Source organism: Pistacia vera, unplaced genomic scaffold (genome assembly GCF_008641045.1).
Source record: "Pistacia vera cultivar Batoury unplaced genomic scaffold, PisVer_v2 Contig1179, whole genome shotgun sequence".
Classification (NCBI taxonomy): Eukaryota; Viridiplantae; Streptophyta; class Magnoliopsida; order Sapindales; family Anacardiaceae; genus Pistacia; species Pistacia vera.
Window position 1 is genome coordinate 57,705 of NW_022195225.1, and position 13,425 is coordinate 71,129.

The 13,425-nt window shown below is 36.0% G+C and overlaps 1 pseudogene; it reads right to left on the minus strand.

Moving 5' to 3' along the window:
- Positions 1-3,475: 3,475 nt before the first annotated feature.
- LOC116108605 lies at positions 3,476-11,239 on the minus strand (annotated as a pseudogene).
- Between the last annotated feature and the right edge of the window lie 2,186 nt (positions 11,240-13,425).

Consider the following 13,425-nt stretch of genomic DNA (forward strand, 5'->3'; position numbering starts at 1 on the left):
ATTTTAACTAAAACAAATTCCAAAAGTGTTAGCTGTAGCTTTCGCAAAGCACTGTTGAAAGAAGCACATATGTCTGACTTTAGTTTTGGGAAATATTGTCAAAGAATGCGAGCTTTTAAACTAACTTCATGGTGATGGAGCATACAAAGTTGACCCGACTTCATGTATTATATCATCTCATTAACCGAATGATAAAAAGCAAAGATTCTTCAAAAGGTTTCGTAGAAGCTAGGGCAGTTCCATAAGCCACAAATAAACTTCCTGTATGTCCATTATATCATTATCGAAGGTTTTTACTGATTTTTTAACTAAGTTTTGGGAAATCCAACGGACTCGCTTGTGTATTAAGCAACTACAGTAGTAACTTATACACAAGGGAAACTTAAGAATATATATAATTAATTTCTTTTAGTAATTGCAACCATATTCATTCCGGAAAACAGAAGGCAGTGAACTACTCTCTCAAGTCTGAACTGAAAGTAGTAACCGACTGCTTAAAGTCTAATATCTCAATCTGCTTACATCTTCTTTATCTCAAACAAGAATCTTTACTGCTGACTGTTGACTTAAAAAATTAGCCATTCATTTGGCTGCTCTTGTAATTTGAGTCAGTCAACTATGGGTGAGGTCCAGAGGCTAGCTAGTTATATACTGCCTGCCATTGTTATAGAGTTTTATTTATTGCAAAAAAATTTACATAGACCTCCCCTAAGGTTTCAATATTTCACGGTCGTATAGAAGAAAAGATCAAAAGGTTAATACAAGCATTTAACTGCCCAAGCCCAAGGTAATTTGAGGATATTTTCCAAGTTATCAATCAATAGAAGGTAAGAAAGGACTTGCATGACACATACCCACTTACAGATATGTAATCATTATCTTGAATTTCTCTTCTATAAATAAAGGACTTTCCCTCTCATTTTTTGAATTCTAATCTTAAAATCTCGTTCTGTTTGTAATATTTATCTTTAGAGCAAAGACAACTTACGAAAAATAGACTGACTTGATATTCTCTCTAAACATTAAGTTATTGTACATTTACTTGCTGTTCACTATACGCGACCTTTTATATTCTCTCATATATAAAAAAAATAATGAACGTAGGATTCGCTTTAAGCATCCGAATCACTTTAAAAACCATCTCTCATTTATTATTTAGTCTTTACATTTGATTATCTCAATTATTCACGTATAATTTTTAAAAATAGCTTAATATTTTATACGTACAAGTCATTGATATTAAAATCAATCATCATCAATATTCATTCTAGAAAACAGAAGGCATGCAGTGAACTACTCTCAAGTCTGAACTGAAATTAGTAACCAAGTGCTTAAAGTTATTATCTCACTCTGCTTACATCTTCTTTATCTCAAACAAGAATCTTTATTGTTGACTGTTGACTTAAAAATTAGCCATTCATTTGGCTGCTCTTGTAATTTGAGTCAGTCAACTATGGGTGAGGTCCAGAGGCTGGCTAGTTATATACTGCCTACCATTGTTATAGAGTTTGATTTATTGCAGAATTAATCACGTGGACCTCCCCTAAGGTTTCAATATTTCACGGTCGTACAGAAAAGATCAATAGGTTAATACAAACACCGCATTCTTTTAACTTCCGTTAGGCCTCTTTTAGAGTTATTTTTATGTACATCCCTTAAACATAAAACATTGACAGTTACCCCCTATAATTAGCCACTTACACCCCATCTCTTATAGTCGAAACCACCATTTTCAGATTGTCTGAACCATGACCTCTTTTTTTTTTTTTAAAAAAAAATTGACAATAAAGAGTGCAAATGACTAATTCAAACTTGTCAGTTTTGTATTTGAGTAGTGCTACACTTACATCACTCTTTTACATAATTTTCATTACATCATGATGTAGCATATGTTACAATCACACAAAATTTTAATTATTTTGAATTTTTAATATTATAATAGAATTTGTGTGGTTGTAGCATATGCCACATCATGATGTTTACAAAATAGTGTAAAAAAATGGTGTAAGTGTAGCATTACTCTTTGTATTTTGGAGGGAAATAACCCTAATAGAGCCTAAGACCATCTCCAACCCATTGCACCAAATTGGTGCAAAATTTGGTGCAAAACACTATTTCATCTCCAACCCACAACACCAAATATTGCACCAAAAAGAATATTCCTTAGAATATTCTTTAAAATATTCTTTTTTTTTCTTTTATTGTAATAATCAACCATTAATCTATTTCACTCATTATTTTTGTATATATTAATTAAATATTGGGAATGATATTTTTATTAAATAATAATTATTTTGAAAATTATACCGGAATACTAAATTGTTATTTTAGTTTATGTTGTATTTTCTTTTAATTTTAGTGTTTTTAAATTAGTGTTAATTTTTATTTTGAGTTATTGTAGTTTAATATTTGCATTGAATAAAGTTCTATTTTTAATTTTTCATCATTTTTTAAATTATATCATTATTATAAATAATAATCAAATTAAATTAAATACAAATACTCAAATTTGGTATGATTTTTGGTGTAAAATTTAATACTCAAATTAACTTAACAAAATTTAAAAAAAAAAAAAAATCAAAATTAAAAAAATATATATATTTGCTACAGTGCTACGCCATTTTGGCGCAGTGTTTAGCGTGGGTTGGAGTACCAACCCACGCCAATTTGGTGTTTTTTGCGCTATTTTGGCGTGGGTTGGAGATGCCCTAAGGAAGTTAAAAGGAGTGAAGTATTTGTGTTAACCTAATTTGTTAAAACCTTTGGGATGTCTTTATTGAACAAGCGAGCTCAATTTTTTTTTTTTAGTGATCGGGGGTGTCCTTTTCTGGTGATTGGGGGTGTCCAACTTGCGTGTACCTCAACTAATCTTTTGGAGCTTTAAAGTTGACAATCAAATAAATTCCCTTAGTGGCTACCCCTATTAACAACTCAGATGGATTAAACTCAGAACTTCTTGAATAATATATCCAAAAGTCATAATTGACCGCTAGACCACCCAGTAGTGGTTAGGATCAACTTTATTGCTTAGCCAGCCTGTTCTGCGTCGTATTGGAAATTATTGAATAAGGAAGTTTTTTTTTTTTTTTTTTAAAAGAAAAAGGAAAAGAAAAAGAAAATGGTTATCATATAATGAAAGAAGTCGTATTTGGGCTTATACGCGTGGAGTCCCCACTTAATTCTAACGGCCCCAAAGACGTTTGATGAAAATTGGATGTTTGTTTGATGTCAACTATAGAAGGCCACAAAGAATTTGTCCTCAGTATCCTCCTTTATCAGGATATTACACGTTGCACTTCGATAAATTCGAGCCACACATAAATGATATAATCTTAAAGAAAATACAATTATTTTTCATCACTATAAAAGCGTAATTGTGAATCAGAAAGAAAATGATTAAATCAAAACAAATTCAATACACAGCTTGTAGTTGCACTTGGACCAACAAGCAAACATTCAAGAGCAATTATCATAATTACATAAATTATTGTGTTTAATTTCATAGACGTAACAGGAAACCAAAATGAACTACCATTGAATTTTCACAGAGTTTGATATATTAATAAAAATCATTACACAGGAGCAGTCCTAGTAGAAGCAACTGCCTGGTCAGTCTCTGCAGCGTCCTCCTCATTTTCACCACTCAATTCCTCAAGTGAATTTCCCTTGCCTCTGGGACGCATAGAGTGCATATCATTCCAACAAAGTTAATAAAAACGAGCATTATCAGTGAATTTTTGACACCAAATACCAGGTGGGTAACCGGGTCTGTCTTGGTTTTGTCAGTGTTGGGCGGCGTATAGGAAACCAAATGCGCCCACAATTGCACCTGCTTTACCAGCCGCTGCTGATATTCCATGACAAGTTGACCTTAGCCTTGCCGGGAAGATCTCTGCTGGCACCACAAATGTCGTGGCATTTGGTCAAAATTGCAAAGAAAAATGTTAGTGAGTATAAACGACAAAACCAATTCTGTGAGCTTCTGGACCAGTGATCAAGGTATAGCGAGTGCAAACATGAACACTGTCATGAAGAAGAAACCCATCATTTGGATTGCAAACCTTCCAAATAATCAATTAGAAACCTGTGCACCAATACCCTGGAACTGTACTCCATAGGGCTATAAGTGTTTGTGCCTTGCAATCTTGAAAACTCGCAATAGCTTCATTGTTGTGCTGGAGGAAGCCATCCAATTGCACTGAAAATATCTTTTGAAAAGATTATTACTGTAGAATGCAATATCTAACAAGAACCAAGTGGAACAGGTTCCAAACAAGTGAAGTCCGTGACGTTTCAAGAATTCCCTTGAAAACAATCAAAGGAATTGGATTGATTTTCTATGGTCATTTTGCTACCTTTTCCTCCTCTACTTCAGTTCTACATGCAAGACCTTCGACATGTCAGCAGCAGCTTGTTTTGCGTTTTTGGCAACAAGAGCGTGTAACGAGCAGTTTCCGGCATCTTCATACGCCAATAATATGTAAGAGTAGCAGGAACGGCACCAACCATCAACACAATACGCCAAACATAGTCAGCTTGAGGCACGGTGGAGCCTATGGGATAACTGAGTATGGAGGAGCATTGAATGAATGATTAAATGCAGTTGATACAATTAGAGCTACAAAACCACCAGCCAAATACCAAAACCTTGCATGGCAAAAACCGCAGCAATAAATGCTCGCGGGTCTTTTTGTTAGCATATTCAGACATAATAGTGGCTGAAGTGGGTAGTCCCCACCAACACAAAACCAAGCCAAACCGAAGAAGCAAAGGGTTGTCATGACACCGTTTGGACTTTTCCGAAGGAAAGTCCAGAGGCGATGGCGCTAACAACCATGAGAATAAGAGTTATACCATAAACCCTTTTTCGACCTAGTTTGTCTCCAAGCCAACCAAAGAAGAGCTGACCAGCTAAAGTGCCACATAGAGCCACCCCATTACGGCAGCGTGAAACCCTTGGAGGCAATGTTCCTGGCTTGGGCGCCATCAACGTGGTAGTAAAGCGACCCACAACTTGGTGACCAAGGAGATGCAAAAGAGATCGTATGCATCTGTGAAGATCCCATCCAGCAATAACAATGGCAGTAAAATGGTACCATTGGGTCTTCGCCACATCAAGTGCATTAAGCACAATCAATTGTTCTAGCCATGGCTAGATGATAAAACTTATGGGTATTAGTCTTCCTCCGGCAAACTTTGAAATTAAGTTTCCTGCATATATACATACGAGAGCAACAATATGATTTAATTAAATTCATGTTATTATTCGAGTCTTAATATACCTCATATTAGCATAGAATCAGAATTTCGTAAATGAATTTACTGCAGCTTGAGTTTTGAAACATCTTTTGGCCTCAATTATTGTGAAGCAAAATGATCACGATGGAGTTAGATTTTTGCAAAGCTGATGCCATAAAACAAAACAAGTTGACACGGTTCCCTACTCTTTCCCATGTGATCTAAATTTCCATCTTGAATTACTGAGATAATATTCACGATTTCTACATAGAAAATGATGAGACATAAAAATTTAAATGCATGTGTACTTTTCATAGGCTTAAATACATCGTTATTATCGCCACAGCGACAGAAAGCTGGATATCTATTACCCAGTTCTTATTTGACTATAGAAATTTATTCCTACAACAAATTATTCTTATATATTATACTTATAAAATAATAATAGGTGGACTAATTAGTTGCTTTGACAAAATATCAGTTTTGCAGAGGTATCATGGAGAGCTAGCTAGCTGGCAGCTTAATTTATTGCAGTTAAAGGAGAAGGAAAACAAAATAACGCATGTATAAAAAGGATACTCATATGTGGTAGCGACAAGAGGATAAAACAAGATTAAATTAATTCATAAACGATGATAGAGAATCTTCAATGTACGCATACGTAATTCCATTAATTAATTTAATAACTAACTCCTCAAGAAGACCAACCCAATCACTTCTGTTAGTGTAACGAGATAGAAAAGAAAAATGGAAAGCTGATATTAAGGATTCTATGCAGTGTCTATGGATGAAAAACAAAAACTGAGATCTGAATAAAAGAAAGTTGTGCAATGACTATGAGCTTGTATCTAAATGGCAGATTATACTACCAATTGAGAGAGAGTCTTCGCATCCACTTCTGGAGTTAAAAAGGAGGAAAAAAAGAAGAAGAAGAATAGTTTTTGTGCTTTTTAACTTCCAACTGATGAAGAGAGTGCCCCACCAATAACAATCAATGACAAAGGACTTTGAGTATCAAAAAGTGGTAAAAAAATCTAAAAAAGCAGTTCCCAAAAGCAAGGAATTTCTCTTGGTTCACAAAAAGTAGTCTAAAACAAAGTTTGTGTGCGTGTGTGAGATGACAGAGGGAGAAGCTAACCTGCTTTTTGAACATGCAATTGCAGTGAAGGAAGAGAGAGAAAGCTGGAGATTTGTGGTTGTGTTTGCCGGCTTTTTAGTGAGTAAGTGCTTACCAAAGCCCAGAATCGAATCCGGCATCCATAGCATATCCCGTATTTAATATCTTTTATCTAGTCAACGCTTCACAGCTTGCCAGCTTCCTTCTATATAATTTCAACTCTTTTACATTGTTAATTAATTGTTGCTTCATTTGCTAAGTATTTCCTTTCATTATTATACAGGTTTCTCCAGTAAAATATGGATAATCCATCATATGCAAGTTCACCAACTCAAACGTTGGGGTTTATACCCACAATCCAACAAACACAAAAACCAAAAATAATGGCAATCATATATAAAATTTAAGTTGGGGTCGATCAAAACATAATTTTTTTTCCAATTAAAAGGGATAAGTGTAGATCATATGTACTAAAGTATAAATGGCATAAACATTTTGCTGATCAAATGACATATTCTGCATTTTAATAACTCTCCGTAAATATTCACATAGTAAAATAAAAGTGATGTTGTATCTATCAACTTTTGGGATGTGGATTAGTTGAAGTCTACTCCTTTCTTCTTAATTACCGCGGACTGACGAAGAGACCAGTTTAACCATTTTTTGGCTCAATTTCGATCGGGTGTGGTAATGTGTCTTGCAGATATATGAGCACTTTTTGAGGTTCTCTACTTGTTTAGTATGGAGCCGGCCAGATAGCTAGCTGGCGAGAGAGACAGATTTAATTGATATCTGTTTTAATCTTTCACTATTGACTTGCTTTCATTTCCAGGTTCGCAAGTTAAAATGATGGTTAATAATAATATATAGTCAGGATCATGTGAAATTCTGACACAGATTACGTGGATTGCTGCTGGGAAATAATAAATTTAATGCTTTGTGATCCAATCATGTAGTGAACGTCAAGTGTTCATGTGAAAAGTAGATAAAAAAATCTACAATGTATCTGATATTATAAGGCAAAGATGGTCAGCACACTTATATCCACACATGCACCATTACCAAGCAGTCGTGATGAAGAAGGCCAGCTACTTCTACTTCTAGAAATCTAATTGAGAGGATCCTCCACTTGATCGTGAAATTATAACCTTTGGGTCAAGGAAAGGATTATTGATGTAAACTGCGTACTGGACCGCTAATCGCTTTTAACATCATGTGGAAAAGGCATAATTATAATTAGTATTGGGTGATTATACTGATAATAAACATTTATATAAAGTTATGACTTGACTGATTATATGATCTATCGTATAGCCGCTCATAGCCATACAAGGCACACAGGGAACCAGAGATATTCACACGATTAAGAAGTGAGAGGTAGTTATGTTCCTTTCAGATTTTAATATCTACTTTTCCTTTGCACGCTAAAGTTACATGTTATTAAATTGAAGTTTTGGTCAAAGCTACATTTTATATCAATTAATTGTGAGAAGAATTTCTTTAGATTAGGGTTCAGTTGTATCTAAAATACACCAACATCTCTTAAATTATGTAAAGTCATAATTATATCGATAATAAGCAGAAAAGTTTATTCAACAATATTGGATAAGGGAGATGATTCAATCCATAATGTTTTTGAAATAACTTAATTAATTTATATTATTTTTATTTGGGTTTGGGTTTGGGGGTCAGTAGAGAATATCTCAAGAATTATTCTCTGAGAAACTCATCAATGGGTTGACTATCAAATGAGTTCAAGTTTTTTAAACGTTAACAATTTCATCATGATGTGAACTTGCAGCCGCGTATTCTGTCTTATTTGATGCAGCACGTCTGGCTACTTAATTATTGTTTAAGCAAAATTAAGTTATGTCTTTAATTCAGTTAATCCAGAGTCCCTTTGACCTACTGATTGGTTCATTCACATCACAGGCTCAATACTTTATATATCTTAATATTTCGAAAAACATTTTTGTATCACGAACCAACAACAGGTCCTAAAGTTCATTAATAAGTTGAGATATATAACCAAAAATATGGGAGATAGATATATAACATGTAACTAATATTATGGCTGTAAGAGAAAGCAGCAACAGCATACTACATGCTTTAAATTAAAGAGACGAATGACGCAGGCTTTTGTCATTCGTTATATCATCTTCACTTCTCAATCTTCTCTTACGTCAAGGAACTCAATGTATATCTTATTTGACATTATAATTTACAAATTAACTAAGTTTTTTCTGCGGATATTTCATTGAATAAAAGCTTAAATATTGATCAATACATGATTAATCAAACTGTTCAAACATGTAAGCTTCTGATCTAAAGTCAAAAGCCGCTTGGTTAATTTTTTATTTCAAATTTTAGTCAATCTAATCATGTTCGTATCCGTTGACATAAAATAGGAGATGTTTCTTCTGCCATAAAAGTAATTGTGACGACAGAAGCTAAATAAACTCGAAATTGGGTGCCATTGTCAACTGTACCCCTTGTACTTGCCAAATCTTAACCAATTTTTGATATTCAGAGGAGAATTATTTTTCTAATTTAGTTTTTGTTGACGCTTGATTTTGGAAGCCAACGACTCGCACGTGGAAAATGCTGAGCGGACTCAGGAGACATACATGATGGATCCATGAGATTTGAATATGGAGCTGAGATTATATATTTTGCAGAAAAATAAATAAAAGATTGGCAAGAGGGGGTTTTTATTAGTGGTTCGGATGCTCAACAAGCGACTCCTATATTCACTGTTATTTTATTGCTCACTGACTATTTCTATGATTTTGCCCGTAAGACATAAAAAGATGAAGAAATACAATGTTTACAGAGAGAGAATGAAAATGAAGCTCAAATCTCAGCCCAGCCTCTAGCCTCCCTTCTTCGTGAAGAGAAATGCCTATTTATTCACCCAAACACTCAATGTAATGAGTGTTTTGCAAGTTGCCTTGACACATGGAAGGTTCTCGTCCATTCATTTCTTGAAATGAGATAGAGTTGGTGAGAATATCTTTAAAGATATGGGCTTGGCAACTGGTACAAGAAGATATTAAATGAGCTGACATAAGCGTGACTTTTTAGATATAACAGTTTTTGACTGGTTTAATTATTTTCTTATAAATTGCTTATTACTCTCCAGCTGATCAGCGTCATTATAATACGATACAAAAGCAAAATAGTCCATAGATTAGAGTATCCATCATTCTCATACAATATTATATAGTTAAAGATTATCAAAAAAAATTGGAAGAAAATCTAACCTTGCACACGATGGTAATTAATCTCCAATCTCTCAATACAACACATTGTAACGTAGAAGCAGCTTGATGGTTTTCAACTTTTCATAAGAGTAGCTCAGGTTGACTAGGTATCAGTCAACTCAAGTGGCCTTTGTCATGCCAATAATAAAACTCCAATATATGATCTAAACAAACAACGGGTGGCCTTTGTCACTCTTCTTATCATCTTCTTCGCAATTCAATTGATTAATATATACTACCAAATAATCAGACACAGAATTTTATTTTATTTTTTGATGGAGACATTTAGATGGTATTGATAAGAAAAGGACACCGTCTGTGAGATGATTTGAGGAAAAAAAATAAGGTATGGAAAGGAAACTCAAGTGTGATTGGACTTTGGAGATAGAGTTTGAATCAATCAATTAATCAATCAATGTCTTCTGCTTCCTGTCTTCTACCCACCAGAAACCCTCCCACTCGGCTCATATTAACACACAAGTTGTGGAAACGGCAACGCGTTTTGATGATGGGCCAAGCTACGCTACGTACTCAAGTCCACTGAGAATATGACCCATTTGGTTGCATGTAAACTCTCTTCCTAGTTAACGCCAAAGGGAAAAGATAAGTCTCCAAGACTCGGATTCAACGCGTTGGTGTGAACTAAACTTTTGGGCGGAGAAATTGCGGTAAAGTAGAGAAAACAACTTTTGCAGCGAGTGGTCAAGAATATGGAATTTAATTTATTGTAACTGAGTTACGGTTCTCTTACTCGCAAAATCTAAAAAAACCAGCATAAATTTACTCATATGATGTAACTGGGTGGCTGCTTTCACCAACAGAATTTCTAATATCTATTAGAATTCAGGAATGGTCCCAAATTCGCGTTAGAAAGTTAGAATATGATCAAGATAATGGAGAATTAGCTATCCACAATATATAAAGGGAAGTTGGCATGCATGGTTTAAGAGCAGTTGAAGAACCTTTTAAAGATCATCGTTATATGACTTTAATAGGTGCGACGGACCACTCTGGATTGTGATGCAAACTGTTGGAGAATGTTATGAGAAAGCAAAGCCAAATGGCCATGCCATGCCCATGCATGAGTTGGAAAATTCACATAATTTGCAGGAGCAGAACCGTAATTAAAAGTCAAAAAGGTGCATGCGCATGCATTGAGCGCATATATATAGCTATCATATTCATATGCATGCATGCTCGAGAAGTTTTTAAGTGTGGTCCATTGTAAAATTTTGATGTCTTATGTTGATGCTTGATTTTGACACTAACGACTCTCGCGTGTAAAGTGTTAAGCAGACTTAGAAATTACATGTAATATAGAACTGCGCAACGAGAGGAAAAACAAGAGACAATTTTTAAAGTGGTTCAGATGCTTAAAAGCAAATCCTACGTCCACTATAATTGTATTAATGGGTGATTACAATCAGGTCGCGTACAGCAAGCTGAATTACAATCTAGAGAGAATTTAAATACAGAGAGACAGAGTCTGCTTTAGAAAACTAAAAATGAGTGAATCCTGTAAATGAGAGAAGGGCCCTCTATTTATAGTAGAGGGATCCAAGGTAATAATCATGATTCTGCAGTCGGACAAGTGTGGTACAATTCCTAACCTACTTCCCATTGGTTGACTGCACATGAGATATCTTTAAATCGCGTAGGGCTTGGGCAGGTGGACAATTCCTGGCCACTTACAAGCCAAGCTTTCACCTGCCACACTGACGACAACCATATATCTTCCATCCTTGCGCAATGTGGCATCGTCTAGACGACACAAAGCATTCCTGAATTCTGATTGGCCCTTGCTGGCGTGAGCTTACGTCAGCCCTGATTTTTTAGGCATAACAGAAGCCCCCCAGTTTTTAAGGTTAAGGATTGAACCTTGAGAACTTTATGATTATGCCGTGACCTGACTTATCTTGAGTGATGCCTGGTCAAGCTATATGAGACAAGCAGTTAAGATAATGTGAAACTAGCGGTTCATCCCGACCAGTGAGCTGTAAGGAGGTCACAACATAGGTCTCTAAGAATAGCACAAACGATCTGAGGCGGCCTTCTCCCACAGGTTCAGCGACCTGGGTCGGACCCTACTCAATGTTATACCAACATGCTTTGAACTTCATCTGTCGCTTGTGACCTGAAAATACTTAGCACATTTTTACCGAAAACAAGGGATCACACCGTCTCAAAATCGATACATGGAGAAGAGTGTTTTCCTCGAACGATCTCTTCAGATGTTATCCATTGCGCTTGACAGCTGGTCTGGTCAATAAAATAAACTTTATTCTGACAGACGTGTCTCTTGCACAATAAGTGCCAGCCATGCGTATTAATTGTAAGTCATGTTGAAACGACATTCCCTTTCAAAGTATTAAATGCGGATGAGGGCGCATTTAATGTTGAGGAGGTAACCGCGCTGACGCTTGGTTACTCCAATGGGGGGGAATGTCAATTGGCATCCACGAAGCATGAAGGTTACTCTTCACATGGATTAACGACACATGGTCATAATCAATGGCGAGAAACGTATCCTGCCCAAGCGTCGCCATCTAGGGAAACCAATCATCGTTTTTCCCCTTATAAAACCCCAGGTTAGCCTCAAGTTTTATCACAACACTCACATTTTTAGAGAGAAAAACAAAACTCTTGCACTTGCGAAATCAGTCCGTTCTTCTTCCAGTTGATGCGCACTCTTCGTTACAACATGAAGTTCGTCACCAGTAGTCAAGAGGTAAGGAAGACGTCTCATTCGTTTTCCTCTTTTATTTCTGTTAAAAGCTCGACTTTATGGTAATCGTGGGTATGAACTGCCTGATAAGCTTACACGATGCATGTTCTTGGACAGTGGTAAAAAGATAACTTTTTTCTTTATAAAAAGTGAGAACTTTGGACACGGATTCTTGGAAATTCATTCTCAAGGGTTTTTCTAGGGGTTAAGGAAAGTAAATTAGGGTTTCTTTTGCTCTTCCACGTCATCCTATGGGACACTGTACAGAGACTGAGTCATCTCTGTTTGTCGCCGCTTTTTCAGACTTTAGGAGCAATGGACACTTTAGCAACCAAAGTAGCCGAGGGGACGAGCTCGCAGGCGCCGGTCACCTCAGCAAGTCCCGTGCAAGAGACATTATCAATGGCCACCCGGGATGAGATACAGAAACCAGTGGACCAGTTCGCGCTTAGCGTAGATGTCTACCAGCATAGGACGTACACAGCTTGGAATCCCCCAGAGGGAATGGCTGTGATCTCTGAGACGATTTTTAAGTGTGGGGCGTTGATACCTTTTCACCCCTTCATCAAATCGATCCTCGATCACTTCGAGGTTACGCCATTACAATTGACGCCTAATGCGTACATGATAGCGGTTGCTACATATATTGCATGTGGCAAAAATGGTCTTGGCGAGCTGACAGCGCTGGAGCTCGCATGCGCTTACTATTTGAAGAAGAGTAAAGATAAAGACTTTTACTAACTCTCGAAGCAATCTTCAATCGAGAGAGGAATATTTGGCTACTCTAGTAATGTCGGGGCTTATGAGGCCAAATTTTTCTTTTTTTGAATATGATGGCGTTTGCCAATTTAGGGAGCCGAGTAGGTTTTCCTTTCCTTCAATTTGGGAACTGTCCCTTTTTCTTCAGCTCCTCTTTTATAGGTGAAATTAACAAACTTTTTGTCTCTTTGTAGAAAATAAGACGACCAGCACTACAAGAAAAATGACATTTTGCAACCAATTTTTTAGCAACTAACCAGAATTAGTTGCAAAAAGGCTACATTTACCAACTAAATTGACATTAGTCGAGCAAAGAGGATTAA